This window comes from Dermochelys coriacea, chromosome 8 (assembly GCF_009764565.3).
Source record: "Dermochelys coriacea isolate rDerCor1 chromosome 8, rDerCor1.pri.v4, whole genome shotgun sequence".
Classification (NCBI taxonomy): domain Eukaryota; kingdom Metazoa; phylum Chordata; order Testudines; family Dermochelyidae; genus Dermochelys; species Dermochelys coriacea.
Window position 1 is genome coordinate 90,083,248 of NC_050075.1, and position 25,956 is coordinate 90,109,203.

The window sequence follows — 25,956 nt, forward strand, 5'->3', positions numbered from 1 at the left end:
TGACTAGTCATTTAAATCAAATCCACTGTGGAACAAAGAACTTTATTATAATAAAGAAAACAGTATTATTGCTAACGCTAGCATCGGTCTTCTTTGGTCTCACTGTGGAGCTTCTCGGTAAAACTATCTGCAGCCCCCACTACTGCTTTGATTCCTGTTACAGACTTAAGAGACAAAACACACACACATCCTGTATAATCAACAATCACTCTTCAACAAGTGTTCAGTTCAAAATCCTAAATTATAAATACAAATGAGTCACTGGCTTTGTCAACCATCCAGATCTGATCATCTACTGACACTGAGAAAAGTTTAGTCAAATTGATTCACTGATATCAAATTCCCAAAAGAAGTAGACTCCAGTCCAGTAGGTTCAGAACACTTCAACAGGATAATCTCCCTTCATTAAGGCTCTGGTGCCAGTACTCTTCCTACTAGAGCCAGGGTACATTTTGGTTTGTATCCCAATGATCAAAGAAGAGAGCCCAAGATCTCTTAGATTTAGTGTTTCACTGCCTCTACTTAGGATAAAGATTTACCCTTCTGGTTGGTATTGTTCTAATCTGTCAAACCATAAACAGCTGAGCCGGGCTTACTCTGGGGACTGATGTGGGATTTCCCCTATAGTTCTGCAGAGTTAAGGTAGGGTCATATTAACATAGAATACTTATCTATCAGTACTTTTCCCTCCACTAGTCCATTCTCTAATAGGTGGACATGAAATCTGGAAGTAATATACTAGCTACAGCTCTTCCTCCAAACATGTCCAGAATTACCATAGACTCTATGGTGATTCCGGACATGTTTGGAAGAAGAGCTGTAGCTAATATATTACTAACAGATAGAAATGGGGGGGTGGGTTATATTTTACATGATATAATAACTACTAACAACATATACAATTATATATTTCTGTGGAAACTGGATCACAAAAGGGAAAGGGGGGGGGGGTTCCTCTTTCACCACGCACCAGGAATTGGTGGTTAGTAGGCCAACTGTTTCTCAGTGTGAGAAAACAGCCCCTGAAGCACAGAAAACATACTGTGTTTGTTGTATCAGGAAATCAGACTTATATTGCACTGAAATACATAATTATTGTTACTATCCATATTTTATAGGTATCATCACAATTGTGCTATAAAAGTATCTCATCTTGACTCTGGCACATCTTGATCTCCTGGTAGGAAATTCCACAGCCAAGAGAACAGGTCCTGACCCAAGTCCCTAGAGTTTCCTCTTGAGGACTGTCAGTCACAGAGTTCCCCTCAATAGCTGCCACAGAGAAGAGGCTGACACACACAGATATCTGGGCCCTATCCCATTAAAGGGCTTAAAAATCAGTGCCACTACTCTGGTTTGCATTAGATTCTCATGGTGCTACTTCAAAGTAGAGCATGGAGCATCAGTGAAATATGTGCTCTCATTTGTCCCTCTTAGTACATAGACCACAGGTTGATGTATCAGATGTAGCTTCCATGTTGCTTTCACAGTACAACCTAAGGAGAACACTAAGCTGGTTGACGGTGATCCCCACAACTAGATCCATAACCAAGAAAAAAAAAAAAAAAGTCATTCTTGTCTGGTTAGAGGAAGATGACAAAGGAATTTCTGGTCATTGTTTCCATTCCGGGTAACCAGACAGCGATTAATCAAACACGGCTTTGAGACCAGGCACTAATATGACCACCGCTAAGATGTCCTGGATAGAAAACGAAGTCACAGCTCCTGTCAGTTCCTTAGAGTGCTCGCCTTTTCCTACTACCATCACATCCATCGAACTTGGATTTAGTTTGGGCAGCTGCTTTTTATCTTAGTTCCAATAACATTCAGAAACCGGGAAACAGTACTGTGCACATTTGTAAAGCAAACACAGAGCTAGGGGTCACCTGCAGATTCACTGAACCTCTCCAGAGCTCTGATATAAGAGTTGGGCAAAAAAAGGATGACAGAACTGAGCCCTGTGGGATTCCATAGAGGGGCACACTTACGGCAAGATAGCAGCTGCTGCTCCTGTTGTGTTAGATTGGACCCCAAGTTTAGTGACTCCTCCCCACCCCCCAGTGTGAACAATGACTTTTTTTTTTTTTTTTAAAAAGACGATGACTAAAAAGAGTTAAGGGGGAAAATGCAAATCTTCTAGTAACAGTTACAGAAAATAGGGAGCAAAATATAAGCACTCTGAAATAAGCAGGTTTGTTACTTCCTTACTTGGAAATGAAGAGTAATTTTGAATGCCACACGCTTGAAGCTGGATCTTTTATTGTCTCTTACATAATTCTGACTACAATTAGTTGGAGGGAAGGAGCAGGGGGAAGTCAAACCACTATGGCAATGACAAATGCTACAAGTCATGATCTTCAAGAGACAAAGCTGCACCAGATACTGCAGGAACACTACCGACTACTATCACAAAGGTGGTTTAAACATTTCTATTCTAGCCACCTGTTTTTCAGTCACTTTTCAAGCTGAAATTTTCCAGCCTTGGCCTCTGTCCAAATAAATTAGTTGGTACTCAGGCTTTATAAAGTGCAATGTTCTGTGGCTTGCCAGAGTAGAGAAATGGGCAGAATAATCAACTTTTCTAAGACCAGGTTCTGGGCTTAGAAAATGTTTACAAACCTAACATCACCCAGGGGCTACCATCCAAGCACCATCTATCAAGATGCAGTAACAGCACTTCAGGTAAGCGTATGCACACATATGCAGTGCAGGAAGAGATAATACGAGAAGCCTGACTATCTTTCTGCGCTGGTTGTGGTGGGAATGGAAGGAGACAAGTCTCCTGTAGCCTGTCCTTGTAGCTTAACATCCTGGGTAGGTGTCGAGCTATTCTACCCCATGCACAAATAGTTTGTTTTTTTTAATTGCAATAGCATCTAGCACTATAGGGTCAGGGCTCCAACATCCTACACACTGTGAAAACAATTCATAAGTGAAAGCCCCTGCCTTGATTAGAGACAAGTATGACAAACAAGAGAATGGAAAGGGGGAGGCTGATGAAACTTAAGACAGGCAATTACAAAGGTGGCCTTTATTGCACGATGCACTGGGATAACTACAAGGGGAAAGGATTCCAGGCCCAGACCCATCAGTTTTACAGCAGAAATGCAGTTGGAAACAGCTGGTGGTTTAAAGCCTCCTGCCTACAGGGCCTTTGGTAATTTGCAGATGAAGTGAGCTGAAAACTTAACTTTTCTTCTAGATTCTCTCTCTCTCCCATCCCCCAGCTGCCTTGGTAACGCAAACATGTACTTTCTTTATACATTAAATATGCAATTTAAAAATAAGGGGTGCGATATCAAAAAGGTCCAGCCAGTCAGAATATTAAGTGACAAATATCATAGTCTTGTGACTAATAGTGTTGAGTTACTTAAACTGTTATTGTTAATTTGACCGATTGGTTAGGCGTTTAAGGCCTATTTTGCAACTTTTACCCATCCAAAGACAAAGGGTGACATCCTGGCCCCGCTGAAGTCAATGGTAAAACTCCCATTGACTTCAGTGGGGCCAGGGATTCACCCAAACATGCGAGTTAGAGCTTCAGGATCCGGGCTTTATTTTGCTAGTGGTTTATTTAAACTGGCTAAAGATTGACCAAGCTGGGCTCAGAAGACCCAAGAATCTCAGAGGGTGGATCCCACAGAAACGTAATTACCTGAAGATCATGTTTCAATTTTCTCAGTTTTCTTTCATTTGCTTACAAAAACAAAATAATCTAACAGCTGCTAATTAATGGGAAATGGGAACATAATATTGTGAGCACACAAGCAGCCCCTGCCTTCAAAAATAAAAAAACACAGCTGCTTTTAAATATTAAATAGACTTTAAAAACAAAAACAAACAAAAAAAAACACTGAACATCCTAGAAATAATGCTTATGCATACAGGCAGCAGGCTTGATGTTTAAAGGCACCGAGTATGTGCAGCTCCCATTGACTTCAGCAAGACCTGGAGTCCTCAGCCAGCACCTCTGAAAAATCAGACCACTGGATTTTTATTAGATTTGTTCATTTTTTATAGAACATTCTAAGTAAATGAAATACTTTGGAAAATAGTGGTGAAACTGATTTTTAGTGAAAGTTTTTCTTATGGATTATGCCAAAATTTTAATCATAAAGACCAAGGTCCTTCATTTCTCCATACACTAGGTACTATATAGTCAGCAACAGAGCAAGTATCCCCACATCATCTCACCAAAGTGCCTCAGTTCTGAACCTCAAGAAACTACTGAATGAACATGAAGGCTAGGTAGCCCTTTAATTAGCCTCTCTTCCAAGACTGTCAACAAGAACTCCAACTAGTCTTAAACATGGGAGTGGGTTCTCTGAGGCCACCTGTTTATTGGGAACTAGACTGAGACCACCAGCTCACTTCCTAAACATCTAAAGTACTGTCACATAACTCTCATTTAACATTCCACTCCTTGGAATCCAAGCCAAAATTTGATAAAAGAATTTTTGCACTTTCTATTCTGCCTTAAATAAATATTCTCTATAATCTATAGTTTACATAGGCTCGTGATGCAAATTCACTGAAGTGACCGCGGTTTCCCAAATATTGGCTATTTTAAAGTACTACTAGAAAAAATTGTAACTATTGTTCTTTGTAGGCACAAAATGTTTCCTTCGGCACTTAATTCTGCACTATTGAATGCGTTCACTTTATTCCCTCTATGCAGAGCTGCTGTAACTATTTGACATTTGAAGCTTTCCTGTATAGCTGCACGTGGTAGTTGAGGGTTTTTCAGTGTTTTCATTATAAATGCTATTTATAACTTGTTTGCCAGTAATTAGTGGATTAAATTTCATGGTAAATACTGTTTTGTCATTATGGACCCTAATGGCTCCTATAGTGTCAGTGATTCACAGATTAATGAACAATCTACTGCATGTTTATTGAGACTTGTTTTCTGGTGACTTGGACATTAAACAGGAACTGGGTGGGGGAAAAGCGTCTGTAGCCTTCTGCCACAGAGGCTAACTGTCTTTGTGGAAGACTGACATATTATCTAATGCAGAAACAGGTTTAAAAAAAAAAAATCCACAGGTTTAAGTTGTAGTTCTCACTGGAATACTTACAGATATTTTTAATTGTACATCTCTAAACTACAGATGGGTCCTTTCCTACTTTTCCCATCAATACTAAGGGAGAAAGAGGTCCAGGGATCAGGTAAAGTGCTCTCTCTGGCCAATTCCTGTAATTGATTTGACAGGTCACTTTTAGGTTACAACTTCTTTAAGAAATGTCTTCAGTGGCTGACTAACATGAGCAAACAGCACTGAATGTGTATATCTCCATTCCTCTTCCCTATAACCCAAACTAAGGGCATGTCTACACTTACCTCCAGACCGATCGATCCAGCGGGGGTCAATTTATCGTGTCTAGCGAAGACGCGATAAATTGACCACCGAGCACTCTCCCGTCAACTCCGGTGCTCCACCAAAGCGAGAAGCATAGGCGGAATCAACAGGGGAGCGTCAGCAGTCAACCTACCGTAGTGAAGACACCATGGTAAGTAGATCCAAGTACATCGACTTCAGCTATGTTATTCACTTAGCTGAAGTTGTGTAACTTAGATCAATCCCCTCCCCTAGTGTAGACCAGGCCTAGCTGTCAGTTACCTCTAAAAAGCAGGTGAGGAGCAGCACAGCTCTATAATCAAGAACATACATTTTCTAATTTGGGTGCCTACAATTAAGGGTCTAAATATGAATTTAGGCACCATAGTAAAGGTGGCCTGATTGTTCTAAGATGCTGAGCAAGCATAACTCCCATTGACTTTCTGGGAGATGTGGATATTCACTACTGAAAAATCAAGTAGCCTTTATGGAGATGCCTAAATTAATCATTTAGATGAACAACTTTAGGCATTTTTGACAAATGTAAAAAACCGGGGCACATTTATAGCAACTCCCAGCAGCGTAACTTCTGACCAAGCTACAGTATTTCTAAAGAAATATTCTTGTATTTTTGTTTATAAATAATCACGGTATTTTTTTTTTTACAGAAGAAAGGTCTTTCTGTACAGATTCTGACCCCTTTTTTTTTTTTTAAATGTGCAAGCTCCACATAATGCAGTGAAGAGTTAGCCAAGGGGTGGGAGAGATAGCTCAGTGGTTTGAGCATTGGCCTGCTAAACCCATGGTTGTGAGTTCAATCCTTGAGGGGGCCATTTAGGGTTCTGGGGCAAAAATTGGGGATTGGTCCTGCTTTGAGCAGGGGGTTGGACTAGATGACCTCCTGAGGTCCCTTCCAACCCTGATATTCTATGATTCTATATTAGACTAAGGAACCAAAAAAACAACACATCATGGAACAGGCCACCCAAATACCCTGAGAGAAATACAGAAGAAGAACCCCTCCACTAACCACAGTCTCCTACCTGTCACCTACCATCCCACACTGGAACCCATACAGGGTCTGGTCAAACAATTGCAATCCATATTTGATGGGGGCCTTATCCTGAATTTTTTTTCCAAACCTCCTCTTCTGGCCTGCAAACAACCCCCCAACCTCACCATCAGAAGCATGCTCCCCACAGACCAGGGCACATGAACTCATAGGGACACCAGACCTTGCCAGAACAACAGATGCAAACCCTGAGGACACATCTCTTCTGCTACAATGATCAATACCACCCTCCCTCCCTCGCACACACACACTAACACCTTTCAAAATCCTTGGGTCCTACAACATGTGTACCACCTAATCCAGTGCATCAAATACTGCAACAACAAGAGTATATAGGAGAAACCAGACAAATCACTACGCTCTTGAACGAACACACAAAAACATGATAAAAGTCAAAGACACCTCACCCACTTTTCACAGTGCAAATCACTCCATATCTGACCTATTAGTCCTCGTCCTCAAAGGAAATTAGCACAATGCCTTCAAAAGACCAACACAGGAACTTAAATTCATAACTCTGCTAGATACTAAAAATCAAGGTCTCAGTAGAGGCACTGATTCTATGGCTCATTACAACAATTTGTAACATACTAATCCTCCTTTTTCCTATGACTGCAGAGGTGTTAAATGCGTGCTTCATTTTAAGTGGTTTCCTCCAACATGTGTTATCCCTTTATGTTTAACAATCTGTCCCATCTTGTATTTAGCTGGTGACACTCTGGTTACTTTTTCAAGACCTGAAGAAGAGCTCTGTGAAGCTCGAAAAACTTGTATCTTTATCTTCCACCAACCACAGCTCGTTCAATAAAAGATATTAATTACTTTGCCCACCTTGTCTCTCTCATATCTTGGGACCAACACAGCAACAACACTGCAAACTAAAAAGTAACTATGCAGACCTATTCACTTTCATTTTCAAAGTCCTACTTATACCCTTTTGAAATTATTTCAAAACTCTCCTTTTATTGGCTGTCGTTTTTACAATATTAGCAACACATTACTTTTGCCTTAGATTGTTACTCAGAAAAATAAAAATAAAAAATATAGCCTAATAGATTGTAAATAGAAAATAAAAAATCAGATCATGGGATCTATTCATAGATTTGTATTTTCAAGCCTATATATTATATATATATTGTGACAGGGTCAGGCCAGATGGCTATAGGAGAGTAATAGAAGGCAGATATATTAGCCCCAGGTTAAGTAGGTCCCTTTTCCATAGGTAAGGTAACATGGAAGGTTCCAGAACAATCAGGAACCTTCTGGAGACAATTAAGACAGACAGACTGATTAGAACACTGCAGCCATTCAAGAAGCTGCTAGAATCAATTAAGGCAGGCTAATCAGGGCACCTGGGTTTAAAAAGGAGCTCACTTCAGTTTGTGGTGCACATGTAAGGAGCTGGGAGCAAGAGGCACTAGGAGCTGAGAGTGAGAACGTGGACTGCTGGAGGACTGAGGAGTACAAGCATTATCAGACACCAGGAGGAAGGTCCTCTGGTGAGGATAAAGAAGGTGTTGGAAGGAGGCCATGGGGAAGTAGCTCAGGGAGTTGTAGCTGTCACACAGCAGTTCCAGGAGGCACTCTAGACAGCTGCATTCCACAGGGCCCTGAGCTGGAACCCGGAGTAAAGGGGCAGGCCCGGGTTCCCCCCAAACCTCCCAACTCCTGGTCAGACACAGGAGTTGACCTGAACTGTGGGTTCACGAAAACAGCCACACAAAGGGCTGCCGTGAAGCTCCAAGGCAAGCAAATCCGCCAATAAGCGCAAGACCTACCAAGGTAGAGCCGGAACTCACTCACTCTCTCTCTCTCTCTCTCTCTGTCAACTTCAGACTTCAAATGTATCTCTTTGGTTAACGTCTATTGGTGGGACTAATTCCAGGAGAACTCAACACATCACTTAGTTGGCAAATGTCTGGTTCCTTGTGGAATTAAACTCAATAGCAAAGCGGACTTTGATTGTTTTGTTAACATTTTACACACTCCAACTTTTAAGAAAGTAGGAAAGAAAGTCTATAGCAAGCTGGTCAAGAAGATGCAATGCAGACTGTCTTTGTTCCACAAAAACCAAGCTGCACTTTTCATTGCTATTAAGATAAAACGAGGCAAGCCGCACTCACATTTGGTGAAACAAATAAAAATACAGTTCAGTTTTCCTCTTGCATCATTTCATTAATTGGCTGCTAAGAAAACTGGGGCTGAAGGCCGTTTGGGGGAGAACCATCACACCTCTGTTTTTTCCACCAAATGCATCCGATGAAGTGAGCTGTAGCTCACGAAAGCTTATGCTCTAATAAATGTGTTAGTCTCTAAGGTGCCAAAAGTCCTCCTTTTCTTTTTGCGAATACAGACTAACACGGCTGCTACTCTGAAACCTACTGATATGATGTATCATTATTGTTTTTAAGACTATACACCAGGGTGCTGGAACAATTTTTATAGAGGGGATGCTGAGAGCAGTTAAACCAAACTGTAAACACTGTATATGATGGAAATCTCTTCAAGCCAGGGGGTGCTGCAGCATCCCTAGCTCCAACTCTTATGAATATACACATATTCCAGTAGTGCCAAAAACAGACATAGAAGCTACCCTGTCCATAAACAAGAGCCACCCTTACCTGTGGTGCCCATAAATTAGACTGGTTTCAGAGTAGCAGCCGCGTTAGTCTGTATTCGCAAAAAGAAAAGGAGGACTTGTGGCACCTTAGAGACTAACACATTTATTAGAGCGTAAGCTTTCGTGAGCTACAGCTCACTTCATCGGATGCATTACCGATATAAATTATACTGTATCTATCGTAAACTCAGGGTTCAAACTTGGCCTTATTTCCAGGGTATTTTCAGGTTAAGGAGTACAATATTACTTTCCAACTCTTTTGTAACCATAGTTCTTAGGATTTTTAAGCAAGCCCAAAGCTGACTTGGGTCTCCGGCTGGGCACGCTACCACCTGGCTGAAAGGGCTGTGTCCAGCTCCCGGACCCCCTTTCCCCAGAGGGACAGTGCTGCCGACTTCTCTAGAGAGATGCAGAGTTAACTAGAAGGCAGATCCTGAGTTGCACTTCCCACGGGTCCCGTCTGTCACGAAGTATTCAATCCCCTGTACAGTCCCTGCCTGACACCCGTCCTACAGCTGGACAAAAGTCACCCATCTCACAAAGCGGGACTCGCAGGGGGATCTGTTTTGTTGTCATATGGAGGAGTTCAGTGGCTCCTAAATCCTGGCTTCACTGGACCAGGCTGACCCTCACGGGAGGAAGCAGCAGCAAGCTTGTGCGAATGAATACGCCGCCGGGGGCTTCCCCCCCCCCCCCGCCTGGCTCCCGTCCCAGGCCGGGGCGCACCCTGCGGACCCTAGGTCAAACGAAGGGACTCCCCACGACACGGCCGCCGCGTGGGGCTCGCGCTCTCCCCCTCCCCCAGCCCAGCCCCAAGTTCCCGCCGCCAGGAGCTGAATGCGCCGCAGGGCGGGCAGCAAGCGCGGTCCCGGCGCGGGGTCCGGCACGTACCTTTCCGAGTGCACGCAGCCGGGCTCGCGGCCACCTCAGGGCTTTTGGGGGGGGCGGGCGCCTCACCCCGCTGTTGCGGCCCCGTCCTCCGCCCGGACTCTCCACGCGGGGTCACCCTGCGGGGACCATCTCTCCCTGGGACGCCTCGTCCAGCCCCCCGCCTGCTGCCGGGCGGAGCGAGCTGGCAAAGCGCCTTCAGTGCACGCTCTGCAGCGGGGGGGTGGGTCCCGCCGCCCGCCGGAGGAGCAGGGAAGGCGGCCCGCGGGGCCGGACGGCGGCTGCTCTCTTCTCCCCACCTGGGCAGCGGCCGCCGCGGCTCCCACTGCCGAGGCTGTCGGAAGCGGCCGCTGGCCCAGCGCTGGAGCGAGCATCACGTGGCGCTCCGCGGCTGTGACCCGGGCCGTGAACCGCCCCCGCCCCCGGTCCCCGGAGCCCGGGCCTGCTGCGGGGCCCCAGCGCGCACGCTGCTCCTCGCCCGTGGCGTCTGGGCGGGCCGCTGCCGCGCCTTCAAACCCTGCCTCCGTGCGGACCCAGCCGCCTCCACGGGCTGCCCCGCTCGGGCCACACCCAGCCCTGCCCCGATCGCTCCAGCCCCGCAGCGTGCAGACTGGCCCCTCGGCCGTGCGCGGCCCGGCCGACTGAAGGCAAACACCCCCCTCCTTCACCCCGTGCCGCCCCCCCGGCCGAGCGCTCCCTGGGCAGCTCTCAGCGCCTTGCCAGCTCTGTTAAAGGGGGAAATGGGGGCGCTTTTGGCTTCGAAGGGAGACGCCAAATGCCTCCTTTCAATACAGCAAAATCCCGCTCCCTGTGCCTGGCGGGTCACCTTCCCAACCAAACTCCCATCTTCACCAGCCCTGAGCCGCTGAGCTAACAGACTGGTGTTATTTATTGGTATTGCGGGGGGGGGGAAGCGGCTAGAGGCCCTTGCTCGAGCTGTGCAAATAACTGATCTCTCCGCTTGCTGGCAAGGCGGGGGGGGGGGAAAGAAATAGATAAAAAATGTGTGGGATTCGGCTTGACCCAAAATCAAGCTTTTCATTTTGAGCTTTGCTTTTTTTTTCCCCCCTCCCCCCTTTCAAACTAATGTTCAATTTCTTTCAAACAATGAAAAGTTGCTTCAGATTGACAACTTTAAACGTGTCATGTCAAAACTGCAAAAGCAAAAGGCTTTGAGATTTTTTTCTGACTTCATCTAGCCAACGCCAATAGCGAGAGCCACGGACTTGTGGTTTTTAGTTTATCTAGCTGAGGTTAGATCTTCACTTAATATCTGTGAAGAAATCACATTTAAATTCAAATAAATGAAGTGAAGGTAATATTTTTGGTTTGGGGGTTTCTGTTTTTATATTCGGAGTACTTGTGGCACCTTAGAGACTAACAAATTTATTAGAGCGTAAGCTTAAATTTGTTAGTCTCTGAGGTGCCACAAGTACTCCTTTTCTTTTTGCAAATACAGACTAACACAGCTACTACTCTGAAACCTGTTTTTATATTGTATTTCTTTCCTTAAGGATTGATCACAAACAGTTGACTGCCACTAATAGATACTTTCAGAGTTGTTGAGGTGTAGTATGGTCCCAAGACATTAGGGGTATAAGGTAGATGAGGTAATATCCTTTTATTGGACCAACTTCTGGTGATGAAAGACAGAAGCTTTTGAGCTACACGGAGCTCTTCTTCAGGTGTGGGAAAGGTACTCAGAGTGATGGATACTAATATTTAAAATGTAAGCAGTTGTCTTAACTGACCAGGCACTTTTAAGCATGTGCTGTTGATCCTGTTCCTCAGTCAGATGAGCACATAAATGCTTCCACAGGGAAGCTTCCACAAATGTTTGTGTATTCATCTTTGAAATTCACTTTCTTCAAACATTCATGATATTAATGCCGGACTGGTTGACTGGGCAGGAAGTAAGAGAGTGGGAGAAAGAGGGACAAGAAAACCCACACAACACGAGTTTGGCCAAAACGAATTCATTTAAAAAAAAAAAAAAAACCAGAGTAAGCATTCCTAGATTTATTTATTTATTTGCAGTATTTCCCTGTGTTAACCATGTATTGACAATATTTATCTTTTTCCTAATGCAAAGTGGGTCTGTTTTTTACCTAAATTGAGAATTTGCTGGGAACAATCAGTGCTGTCTGACTCCATAGTAACGTTTGTAAAGAATTAAACTAATGTTCTGTTTAAATTTTTGGTTAATGGTTTTAACCAGGCAGCATACACAAATATTCAATTACTAATGTAAAAGATGACATGAACTAAAAGCAGAGGAATGTTTGCCTGTTATTTAAAACTACTTTGTGTTTCCTAGATGATCTTTATATTTTCACAAAATGATAAAGTAGTAATAAAATTAAAGTTTTCAATTATTATAACAATGTAAATATCCCTATTATTGTGTGAGTAGAAGGACAAAGATTATTTGCTTTTTTATGGGCCATTCAGATACTTCACTTTACTTTACTCATGTTAAATAGTATCTTATTCCACAAATAACCTATCCACTCCAATAGGACTACTCATTGAACTAGGTACTATTCAGTGTGAGTAAGGGTATCAGAATTTGGCACTAAATGACCTTATTTTAAAAAAAAGTGATGAAAATGTTAAAAGTTATTCCTAACTTGTAGAAAGTATGCAACAGGCCTTGATCACTGATTACATGAAAGGAAACATTTGTATTTCAGATCATTATTTTGCTCTCTAGCAGCGATTAGAAACACGGTACTTGTAAAAAATAAATAAATAAATACCTAGATAGTCATTTTAAAAGATCTGTTATCCAGAAAATACCTTTATTTTTTAAAAAAAACGCTACATTACCCAAGATGCCATAGAATTTCAGTCGTAAAATGTAGGACGAAATCCTGGAAGTTTTGCCATTTTTCTTTAAAGCAGCCAGGATTCCACCCCTACTGTTTTGGGCTATTATTGAATATCTATTATTGGGCAGAATTTTCTTATTTTCATTGAAGGTGGTATATTTTGGGGTATAAGTAGTCTTCAGGAATATTTGTGCCTGTGATTTTGCAAGTAGGACACATTCAAGTGCCCCTGTTTTCATGTCCAGATTGGGTACATAGTTAATAAAGTACAACATTTGTTACTGGTTTGCTCACCCAAATCCTCATTTTCATGTGCATATGGAACATTTAAATTCATGACTTTTGTATGCCCATCACTGAAGGGCCACTGTAAATTTTAGACTCAAAGACATTCAAAAAGGGCCAGGCTCGGATATCCAACAGGAATCAGGTACCACCTTACTCTATAAGCAGACCCCTGCACTGCAGTTAGACTCTTGGGACTAGTCAGAGTGATGGAGAGTATCACAATCTGGCCCAAAGTATTTTTTTTTTTAAATATAGCTCTAAATTCACCATCCAGAGAAGCTGTTTGGGATTTACTTTCTCTTAAAGAAGGTACAATCTGGGGCCTAGAACAGGTTCAATGTTCCTTCAGAACATCCTTGTAGCAGATTTCCAGTTAGAACTAATCTCTAGACCACAGAAAAACCAAGATAATGTTTTAAAAATAAGAGTAATGCTTAGCCTGTAACTCAGCCAATGAGCCATTAGGTTGAAAAATGTAGATAACTTTTTCCCATTAATTTCTAGAACACTCATTTACATGAGCTGTCTGGATGCTTAGTGACTTTTTTCATCTCTCCTTTTACACCTCTTAACTAATAACATTTACTACCAGACATTTGTGAAAACAATCCATATATTTGTTTTTCTTTTTTTTAGTTAAAACTCGGCTTCAATATTGGTGAAACCCCCCACTGGTAGCAAAGAGAAAATTCAGTACCCAGAACTGAATTTAACTATGAATTTAATTTGAAGGGTTATAGTAAGCTTCACAAATGCTCTAATTTGTAATGCCCACAATCTTATTTTCTACCCATAAGATGTAGTCTTTACATATAGTATACTATCCTTTATAAATAGGTATTTATTCTAGTAACCCATATATCATCAGAACATACATATGAATTGCCATACTGGATCAGGCCCAAGGGCTATCTAGTCCAGTATTCATTTTCGACAGTGGTCAGCACCAGATGTCTCAGAGGAAGGTGAAAAAACCCCATAGAAGGCAAATTAAAAAAAAAAAAAAAAAAACAAAAACAACCTACAGTAGGCAGATATCACACAATGCAATTTTCACTGAGACAAATACTAAAGCCACTGCCTTGTATGGAAATTGTACTTGAGATCTTTGTGCTTATATTTTTCCATTACATTAAACCTTTTCCATAACTTCCATGGAAAAATATCTGGAATCTGCTCAACTACTGCTAAAGTTCCTTTCTTGCCAATCACTCTTTCCACCTCACCTCTCTCTCTGAATCCAGTCACTACCCCACCTTTTCACCACATCATATTTATGCTTCTTGTCCTCACCATACGTCTTTCAGAACTCTGCCACCTCTATTTATCCACTCTTGTCTGTTATCATGTCACCTCCTGCCAATGATACCAGCCTTTACCTCCCAGTTGTCCACTTTTCACATCTATCTTCAATCCTTCTTCCTGTCACCTCTATCATATTAAAAAAACCCACCCTTTCCTTCAAATTCCTCCTCAAGATCCACTTCTCTCATAATACATATAGCCATTCTTAGCTGGCTAATTTCTTGGGTAAGAGGTATGGTTGGGAATAGTGGGTTCTATGTTAGCCTTTTAAATTGTATATTTATTCATCTCATCTACCTATTGCTTGTCTTCTTGGATTGTGAGCTCTTTGGACCAGGAACGGTGTCTATGTGTATGCAAAGCAGCTACTAAGCATATTGTAGATACTATCTTAATACAAATCAAAAGTAATGAATAAAATATCAAAGCACCAGAATTAAATAAAATATTCATCACTGTTAGAAGAGCAATATGTATTATTCCTGGGACAGCAAAGTAATAATGTTTGATGTTGCTTGTTTTTGTACTTTTTCTCTGCATAAACATAATGTAACAACTGTTAGATTTGCTTCTCTCTTTTTACTGCTTCTCCTGAGAGGTGAGCTATGGAAAAATGTTTACTAAATTATTTTTGCTTTTATTTTTAAAAGTAATCTTATTGAAAAGAAAAAAGCAGTGTTCCACCTAGTACAAGCTATTTTACAGCCTCTTTGTATCTTTTCATAGTAAGTGGGCTTGAACATAATATCAAAGTGTCTCGTGGACAAGCCCACTTCAGTCGTATAAATAAACAAACCTACTGGCTGATTTTAATTTGTTTATTGACTTTCCATAGTTCATGATCCATGTACACAGACTAGGGTTATCAGACTCTTTACTCATTAAACTAGTCACCAACCTTCACTTAATAAAGATTTTAAAAGTATTCTTGAATTCTAGTATTTAATATGTTTTTATTGGTATAGTCCCCCCCTTACCTTATTATTTTAACCAAGTAACTTTAATAGTATTTTCTATAAACATAAAACTCCATCCATCTCCCATTACCCTTTCTTTGAAACCTTTATCTTGCCATCCATCATACTCTGTACTCTTATGCCCTTAAGTATTTTTATCTTGATCATATGTGAAACCTCAAAGAAATTTTTAAGACTTATTCCCCTCCCTTAACATAACTTATTGGGGCAAAGTCCCCCTAGCTCCCAGTCTCCACATCTAACTAATAGATCATCAGTTGCACAGCAAAGAATTTAAGATTGTTGTAAAAATACAATCCAGAGCTTTTCACAAAAAGACAGGGCAGGGGGAATGAAACAATGTAATAATATTTCCAAAAAAAGAGTGGAGGCAAATTATAAAAAAAGGTCTGAAACTTCTATATGAAAAGCTATGGCATCATTCCCCAGGTAACACTGAGATAAAACAAGTTTTCCCGAGAGTCTTATTTTTCACCAGATCTTCCTCAGCCTCCATGTTCAGTTTTGAACTCTCTCTTGAAAGATTAGATTAAATAGCAAAAGCCTCAAGCAGCCTTTCAAACAGTTACACATCAAAGAATGTTCACTATGAAATACCAGATTCCAAGTGTTTTGCAAGGCCATTGAGAAGACTTCAATGGCCTACGCTTACACTTTACAAGGGATTAAGAACAAGAAATAATATCTGGCTCTAAGCAAAGGTTCACTAACAGAGCAAAGTCACAGAGCACTTTATTCTATTTAACCTTGATGATATTTTTAATGATGACATAAAAACAATTCCATACTTTACACCAATCCCTTTGGAGATCGGAGAGCATGGCTGTCTATCATTGTATGTAAGCTCTGCACAAAATTAAACATCAGAAGTTAAAGACTGGTTGTGCTCTCTGATGCAGTATGAATATAGTTATATATTCAGCAAAACACTGTTTATGGTATGCTGTAGTAATATTTGTTGCAGAAATGCAGTGTCAGATTGTACCATCCTTATTTATGTTGAATAGTATTTTTCACCATGAATAATTCCATTTAAGTCATTGTCCACTTCCACAAAACTGATTGCAAAGAGCCTTGAGTGCAATTTGAGCACCAAGCTAGATTAACTCCATGGCACACAAGAATACTTGAGGAAATATGCCCAGCTAACATTCTGAGGTGCATAGCGAACCAGGACCTTGAGAGGTTAAGACTGAGGGGGAATTCTAGCCTCCCAAATCAGTGCAGATTTATGTTGCCCTCGGCAACAGGTGCAAACAGGCAGCATGACCAGACAGAAATTGGCACCAGCTGAAAGGAGCAAAGAAGAGAACCCCTGACCTGGACTGCACTGCTAATGGAAACCCTGCCTTGTGCTGTTACTATTCCTTGTGCAACAAATACACCAGACACGATCTCTACTCCCCCTCGCTGCTCAAGTTGTTGGGTACATAGGCAAGCCAGGTAATGCAATTCCAGATGAAGAGACTTGTACTTCATCTCAAATCATTATGTTGTGCATATGATACTGGATACCATCAATACTAGGGGATTTCAGTCTGAACTTATTATTGCAGTAGCAGTTGTAATCCCAAATATCATTAGTTCTGTTTTACAACTGCATTTAATTTATTGTATCTGTTAATAGCTACATATTTCTTTTGCACAAGTGTGCAGTGAAAAACTGCTTTGAAGATTATTTTTTTCTAAAGTTTACCTGTATTGCATGAGTGGCTTCCAACCTGGGGATGAAACGTTCTCTTTTTTAAAAAAAATCTGTTTAGTTCTGAAATGTTCATCTGCATGACTTTACTTCATGTTGGATGGGATTTTCAAGCCATCTAATGGATCCCCCAGAACATCCATTTTCACTATATGATAAATACAAAGAAGGGCACTTCCTACTATGGGCTATTTTAATTCAGTAGATAATTGTGATGCTGTAAAAGTTTTTTGTACCCAAATGGCACCCAATTCTGTACAGCTAATCAAGGTTTCACATTAACAACGGGAGCAAGATCAGACACCCAGTTTGTGATAGATAATTTTTGGAGTTAAAGGTAATGACAAATAATTGAGTTGAACTAATTTATTTAAATGTTCATGAACCCTCAGAGTTGCTGTCAGCAATCCCCAGTGCAGATTAGAAATAGCACAGGAGGAGTTTAGGCAAGTTCTGCCCAAAAATGCATGCCCTTTCTTGAGGGATTCATCTTCCATTATTCCTCAAGGCTGTGCATAGTCCCATGTCTTTATATGATGATATAAATTGGCCTCAAGTTGCAACTGTGGGAAAATGCAAACACAAATTAAGATTGTTTTGGAGCAAAGTCAAACTAAATACACCTATTTTAACCACAAGAAAGTAGAACTGAGCAAGATTTTTTTTAAATATAGTGGATAAGAACATATTGTATCAGACCAATGGTCCATTTAGCCCAGTATCCTGTCTTCTGACAGTGGTCAGTGTCAGATGTTTCAGAAGGAATGAACAGAACAGGACAATTTTGAGTGAGCCATCCTCTGTCGTCCAGTCCCAGCTTCTGGACCTTGGAGACTTAGACACACCCAGAGCATGGGATTGCAATCCTGATCATCTGGCTAATAATCATTGGTGGACCTATTCCCCCTTGAACTTATTTAATTCTTTTTTGAACCCAGTTATATCTTTGGCCTTCACAACATCCCCTGACAATGAGTTCCACATGTTCACTGTAAGCAGTTTGAAGAAGTACTTCCTTTGTTTGTTTAAAACCAGTTGCCGATTGATTTCATCAGATGACTCCTAGTTTTTGTCTTATGTTAAGGGGTAAATAACCACTTCCCTATTCACTTTCTCCATACTATTCATGACTTTAAAGACCTCCATCATAACCCCCCTTAGTTGCCTCTTTTTCTCAGCTGACCAACCCCAGTTGTTTTACTCTCTCCTCCTATGAAAGCTGTGCTATTCCCTTAATAATTCTTCTTATCTTTCCCTGTACCTTTTCTAATTCTAGTATTTTTTTTAAGATAGAGCAATCTGAATTGCACATAATATTCAAGATATAGGTGAACCAGGGATTTATACAGTGGCATGATATTTTTCAATCTTCTTCTCTATGCCTTTCTTAATGGTTCCTAACATTCTATTAGCTTTTTTGACTGCTGCTGAACATTGAGCAGATATTTTCAGAAAACTATTCATGATAACTCCAAGATCTCTTTCGTGAGTGGTAACAGCTAATTTAGACCCTAACATTTTGCATGCATAGTTAGGATTGTGTTTTCCAGATGTGGATTACTTTGCACTAAACATTGAATTTCATCTGCCCTTTTGTTGCCCAGCCACCCAGTTTTGTGAGATCCCTTTGCAACTTTTCACAGTCAGCTTTAGACTTAATTATCTCAAGTAATTTTATATCATCTGCAAATTTGGACAGTGGATCTATCACTATCAAATACATCTGTGAAATTAAATGCACTGTGGTGGCTTTTGACTAGGAATTTTATTCTATTTAGTGTGTAGATTGTACAAGTAAATCTTGATGGGACATACAGAACTAAGATAACTTAAAGTAACTAAAAAGCGTCAACAAAATGGAATTTCTGTTTTTTCTTCCCTATAAGGAATCCAATCTTTTCTATAATTCGTATACTTGATATTCATCTCAACAACCAAGCCTGCAGCAGGCTTAAAGCTCCTTGTCACCTTGCTCAAAAAAATCCATTAAATTCTGGCCAAAGACGGCCACACATATGGACAAGCTAATCACTTGGTTTATGAAGAAAGGTTAGAATGATCTAATGAAAAGTGTAAACCTGATTGTCAAAGGTTATCTGTGCTGTAGCATCCGATCTGCTACGTTAGCAAAGTGGTATTCTTAAAGAGTTTTGACACCTCATTGAAAGTGTTGAGAAATATATTTAGAGGCTATTCTACAAACATGTACAGTATTAATCAGAAAACTTGTTTGCCTTAATTTTCAACCCACTCGGACACTGTCATTGTCCACTGCCATTGGACACTGGAGGTTGGAAACTGGGAGCAGCCCCTGAGCCTTCTGAACAGAGAGGTGCTGAGATGGTGGTATTCAGATCCAGGCACAGGTGTAGGCTAGGCTTCCAGTTAGAAACAGGAATAGAGTTCAGGCTTGGATGCACTTCTAGCTCAGGTAGGGGATTCTTTTATCCCTATTCACATAGGAGCTAAGGGAGAAGTGGAGGATCCCCTTTGAAGGAGAATAAACTTAGCTTCCTCCCAAGCATCCACAGAAATAAGAAGGAAAGGAACAGAAGAATCAACCATGGTTTCTTCCTCAGCTCCTCTTAAGATCTTTTCCTATTTTCCTCCTCTCTTTATCCTGGGGGAAAAGAGAGACTAAAATATTGGGTACAAGGATCCCCATCTTCCTTACTGACTGTTGCCAGGGAGGTGGGCATGGGCTGAGAGTCTCCATGAGAAAACATCTCAGCTTTGAGTATCAATGTGTCCCATTAGTACAGAGCGAATGGGAGCTCCAACTGGGCAAAATAGGTAAGAACGTAGCCCTAAACAAATGTGAACTCAACATTAAACCAAAACACCCAAAGTTCTTGTGTTGCTTCCCAGGAAAGTTTTCCAAGCTCACAGGGGCCCTGATCCTGCAAACTTTTATGCAGATGAGCAGTCCCACTGAGGTCACTGTTTGACTGACCAGAGTCATGCAGTGGAGCTGATTCTCCTCTTGCTTACACCAATGAGAGTAATTCTTTTAGAGGCAGTGGAAATTGTGGTGACTTAGCATCTCTGGTTTCAAGTCAGGCACTTGCTTCAATGCTTAAAGATGGGTTTTGAGTGGGGATTTTCCAAGGAGGCCAAGAGAGTTAGGTGCCCAATTGTCACTGACTGTCAATGGAACTTGGGCACCTAACTCTCTTGGACTTCTTGGGAAATACTGGTCCTAGTTGCCAGATCTTTAATTATAGGCACCATTTTGGTCTTGTGCCTCAGTTTTACCAACTGTAAAATGATGGTAATTAGTTACCTACATGGGTGTTGTGTGGCTTTACTTTCTAATATTTTAAAGCATTCTGAAATCCTCAGATGGAAAGTTGTGAATTATATACAATGATTACACTGTAACTTTTGCAGCCTAAAATTATTGTTGCTGCTCAGACAACACTCCAATTGAATTCAATGGAAGTAGTGCCTAAATAAGGAACAAGTAAAGACTACAAGATTGAATGCATGAAGAGTAGAAAACTGTATGAGAAAATCTAATCATGTTATTTGGTTTGTTAGTAGAACATCTCATTCTAACTGGCTCACTGTACCATGCCAGGTTCTTACAGCCAATATGTCATATGCCTTACCCACAATGTTTTTGTTTGCGGCAAATGTTTAATAGCTTAATGCTATTTCCCTTGCTTACTCCAGAATGACACCAGTGTAACTCCATTGACTTCAGCTGAGTTAATCCAGATTTACGGCCTCATAACTGAGAGCAGGATTCTCCCCCGCACCTATACTGAAGGATATCTAACTGAGTCATTTTGTTAAAGAAGAATGAAAAATATCACTTTCAACTTAAGAAACAATTGCTGGTATCCAAGTGCACATTTGTTTACCTTCTAGGACAGAATCATTCATCATTAGCTGTCTACCCCTCACTGACAGTGATTCACCCTGGAGGCATTCAGGAATGAATCACAGTTTACTAATGACAGAGATGCTAGCAGCAAAGTAGGGACCTTCAAACCCTGACTCACTCTCAAACTTATTACGCCAGTATCAAGAGAAAAAACTTTTTAACAACACAGGCTTTGAAAGAAGTTCTCCAAATTCAACAAGGAGCCAGTCCAGCCCTGTTCTTGTTGAAGTCAATGGAAGTTTTACCTTTTACTTTAGTGATAGCAGGATTGGGCCTGCTAGTGATTAATTACTTCATTTTTACTGCTCAAGGACTCAAAACTCTTAAAATAAATTTTAAGAAAGCTGCCCTTTCACATATACACCATGATCAAAATCAGATCTGGGTAACTAAAACTATTACCTCTGAAACAATAAAATCAAGGGCCTCATTTTCAAAGGTGCTGAGCACCTACAGCTCCCATTGACTCCAGCTGGGGTTGTGGGTGCCAAATGAGTGCTTCTAGAAAGGCGATCCCATTGTGTAGCTTTAGGAAACTCTAGCCCCTCTGTCCACTACTAAATGAATCCATATTTCCTCAGCCTTTGAGCCAGATAGGTAGGTGTCTTTTTCCCACCTTATACATGTATGTCTCCTGAGGGGATAAGCAATATTGGTGTAGCTGTGTTGGTCCCAGGGTATTAGAGAGACAAGGTGAGTGAGGTAACCCACTTCGGTTGGTGAGCCCCAGGAGCTGAGACTTTAAGGAAACAAAAATACAAAACAAAACCACAAAAGAGTTGGCAATACTGTAGTGGCTGTCCTTTCTCTCAGATCCATACCTCACCGCATTTGCTATCCATGTGTCTTGTGACTTTTAGACTGGATTACGGTTTAACACTCAAAACTACAAAGGGTACAAAGAAAGCATTGCCTGATGATGCTATTCCTGCTGTGTGGGTTGGAGTGTTGGGAAGTAGAGAATCTGCACAAGAAAACTAAGGACCCCTCTGCACAGCATGGCACAGAGCTCCAGAACAATTTAGTGCTGCTCAGTGTGGAGGAGGGAAATCTAAGCAAGTCAAGGTTATGAAAGGGACATGGCGAGTAGATTCATAGTCCCAAATCTCATGGGTGTGCATGCATACACATCTGGTGTAGAGAGGCAGGGAGATAAGGACCCAGTAGGCCATGTCTCGTGCACTTCCCCATAACCAATAGTTATGACCATATAGTTGTATACACACCTTTGTATTCCAATAGCATCTATGGGCCCCAATGAGGATCAGGACCCTGTTGTTCTATTTCTTGGACTGACTGAGATTTCTGTTAATCTTATTTTGGGGTCTGAAATTTACATTGCCCCATTTTTCAGGACTGAAAAGGAATAGGCTGCATGTAGGCAACAGTTTCTGGCTCATTAAGAGTGTCAGCATAACCTATTTATACTAGGATAGGTCTACTACTCATTTTCCAGGGGGGAAAAAAAATCCAGGCAGTTCCTCTGCTGATGACTTCTGCCCTTGTCATGGTTACAGGGGCTATTTGCACCTCTGTCTCTATTCTGGTCTCTCTGAGTGCATCTGATCAGATGCTAGGCCTCCTGCCCCACCTGCTTTGGAGTGGAATTTCACAATTCTCCCACTCAGACTGGGGTCTGGATACAACACCCCCTCTGTGCCAACTGGTTACTACCATGGCGATCCAATGGAACACAAGCAATTCTTTCCTGTGGGAGCTGGTGATCAGAGCTATACACAGGTGGTAAAGAACCTTCTTAAAGCAAGTAGGTTCATTTAGCAAATGGAACAAAGCATTGGAAAAAAAATTAAAATTTCAAATCAACAACCACCAACATACACACATTTAAGCTCATCTAACCTTGTGCTTCATTACAAACTCAGGCTACAGCTATACTGGGAGCGAGGGCTGTGATTCCCACCTGGCGTAGACTTACTTGTGCTAGCTTTCATTGAGTCAGCATGCTAGAAATAGCAGTGTAGCCCTGGTTGCATGAGCAGTTGTAGTAGCAGCAGTGATCTGTATGACTATGCTATGTATAATCTGTATGCTCAAAAGGTCTGTTATACTTTCCCCCCCTTTTTGTCTCCTCTCCCTCTTTGAATACCTGCAAAGTGGCTTTCCCCCTCCTCCTCCTCCTTCCTGGAATGCTTGTGGGATGAATGGGCTGGTTGAACAGCTGGAAGATCAGAAGAGCTCCCAGGAAGACAAGGTGTCTGGGACTCTAATTAGGCAGCAATCACATGCCCAATGCATGGACACTGGCCCACGTGGAGTGTAACCAACCAGACGCGGCCAAGTAATCTCTAGTTGCAGGTCATGAGGAGCAGGTCCTTAAAAGAGGAAGGGGCCATGTGCTCAGCAGTGCACTCACAAGCTTGTACCTCCTCTGAAGGCCCTTTGCCTGGACACCTGGCTAGTGGTTTGCCATGTTGCATTCCATTGTGCCTCGGGAAGACTTACCTTCATCACACCATCCATCGTTGCGTTGTGGGACAGTTACCTTGAAGGATCCTGACATCTCCAGTGCTGGGCCTGTCCTGGGAGCACGAGTATGTGAGTGTGATCCCTCTCCCGCTTCTTTTGAGCTTAGCTATCAATATAATAAACGTGCTGCTTTCTGCCAAACTCTGGTGGGTCATTAGTCCTCCCTAAGCTTACTAACTGGCCCAATTTCAGTAAAAGCAGTGGCATAGGTGCTGGAACTAGAGGTGCTGGGAGCTACTGCACCCCCTGGCTTGAAGTGGTTTCCATCCTATACAGGGTGTACAGTTTGGTTCAATGTCTCTCAGCACCCCCACTGTAAAAATTGTTCTAGCACCACTGGGCAGTGGTGAATGGCAGCACAGGTTAACCGCCCCCTGAGAACAAACCTGACTGGACTCCATGGGTATGTCCATGGGGCAAGTAGCTACTCACCACTTCCCATGCAGCCTCAGGGAGGCTACCCTTGTTAGAGCACTGTGTGTGATTCAAAGTTCGAATAGACATACTTGTGCTAGCTCAAAGTGTAGATGTACCCTACGTTAAATGGGTTTCCCTCAAGTTACAGGAACAGAACAGGCCCCATTTCTATTCTTTTAGCAAGCGCTGGATTCTTGGGACCTAGTCCTGTCTCTGCCTTCCAGATAGACCCCTCTCTGCTCCCACCCTGCCACACACACAGGAAAATTCCCTTTTCTCCAAGCCTCCTCCCCCTGCCCAGTGTGTGCCTGAGCCCAATCATCATATCGCTCAATGCTTTTTTGTTACAAGGCCTACCTGTGAAGTCTTCCTTCTACTCGGTTTTTTCCCAGTTGGGCAGCCTGGCCAGCTAAGATAATACCCCTGTGAGCGATGGTCGATTGTTTAGCAGTTAGACCAATCACAGGTCTTGTGACAGGTGTCAGGAATTGGGACTTGCAGTAGATCCACTCTGTAGGTAACCTAATGAGCACAACTGGCCTATGAGGCTACCTAATTGGCTATACCACCTGATTGGTTGGAAATGTCTCTTAAGCCCAGCAGCTGCAGCTCAAAATGTTTGCTCATAGCTATGATAGCTCCTGTGCCTGGCCAGCTTATTCCCAGCCCTGTTCCTGCTTTACTTCATGCCAGGCTCTGACCCTCCACTCCAATTCCTGACCTTTGACTTCAGCTCTGGCAGTTGGTCTCCTGCTCTGACCACTAGGACCAATTGCTTATGTCCCTGTCATACGGCAGTGAGGAGACATAAAACTCTTTTCTTCCCCCAATGTTCCAACCCTCCATCTCAGGAATCCTACAAAAAAGAAAGCAACAAAAAACCCAACATTTTGAGGTCCAGATCACTATTTATCACAGCCTCTCTTTGGCAGAATGCAGGGTAAAGTTACACATGTTGTTCCTTGTATAACTGAGGTGTAAAAAGGAACTGCATATACCCCATTGCAACCTGCAGGTTCAATACACAGTCATCCTATCCTTTCCCTGCAGGCTACTGCTGTAGCTAGCATTTAAAAAATAAGTGCATTCACTGTCATGTCAAGAGTAAAGAATTACTGAAAGTCACTGGCTTCTAGCACAGAGCAAGGAATTTTCTTAGAATGAGGTAAATCTACTCAATCTCCACTCTGCCTCTTTATACAAATAAGTAATAATAATTGTAGTGCCAGGAGCCCCAGGCATGAACCAGGAGCCCATTGTTCCAGGCACCATACAAACACAGATCCTGCTCCAAACACATGAAATACAATACAAGAGACAACAAGTGGATACAGATAGTCGGGGGGGAGCATAAGGAAACAGTGAAGAAATGTTGGACAGAGCTTTTGCTAGAACCTTTTCCTTCCCCAACCTTCATCTTATCTGGCTTTTCACTAGTTTTAAGAAACTGCAAATGTATCCTTGCACACAGCTGCATGATACCAGTCTTCCAAGATTGACGTATTATTCCACATTGAATACAGTCACTAACTCAGAGGGTGCAGTTAGAAAGATATCTAGCAGGGTGTTGTTAAAAGCCTGATTGGAAAAAAAAAAACCCACCTCCACCCGGGGAAAAAGAAACAAAACTAACTGCCTCTCTGTAATATAAGAAATATTCTCCCCGAGACATTTATATGCAGCTATATATTCGGGATGTTCACTAGATAGAACTGCGTGCAGCCAAACACGATATTTTCAGCGTGCAGAGAAAAAAATAAATAGGACAGAGCCCTAAATACATACACAAATGCACATTGTAATAGAAGCTGCAGTTGCCATATCACCTTAAAGCTTCTGAGGCAAGAAAATATGTACAGAGGATGAAGTAAATGAAGTGATGATACAAGACCCATAAGGAATCTCAGAGGATAATATAGAATTAGATAACTATTCATGACACAAGTGTAATATGTTTGACTCATGTACTACTGTAATTTCCCCGTTTTGCATCAGGCTTTCTTCACAATTTAGTAAATGAAGCCAATAGCCAGCACCGAGCCTCCGGGTTCTTTAGTTTTCTAATCCACCAAGTTTCAGCTGTACTCATGTAAACTACTTTCAAGTTTCTAAAATTTATTATTTACTAATCTATAAAGTGT

At 41.8% G+C, this 25,956-nt stretch overlaps 1 protein-coding gene and 1 long non-coding RNA gene across 3 annotated transcripts in view; both read right to left on the reverse strand.

Annotated features, from left to right (window-relative positions):
• The window catches only part of LEPR (leptin receptor), a 75,087-nt gene extending 64,643 nt beyond the window's left edge, over positions 1-10,444 (reverse strand). The window contains exon 1 of one of the 2 annotated variants that reach the window (XM_038414790.2): positions 9,923-10,426. The gene's annotated coding sequence lies outside the window, so the exon portion shown is untranslated. Of the gene's footprint in view, positions 1-9,922 lie in introns of both variants that reach the window. The other variant, XM_038414792.2, reaches the window with a different exon arrangement.
• A 4,722-nt stretch (positions 10,445-15,166) lies between these two features.
• LOC119860586 lies at positions 15,167-24,372 on the reverse strand. Its single transcript, XR_005294576.2, has 3 exons — positions 24,173-24,372; positions 23,375-23,451; positions 15,167-17,585 (listed from the first exon to the last, which is right to left on the reverse strand). It is a non-coding gene; the product is annotated as an uncharacterized LOC119860586 (long non-coding RNA).
• Between the last annotated feature and the right edge of the window lie 1,584 nt (positions 24,373-25,956).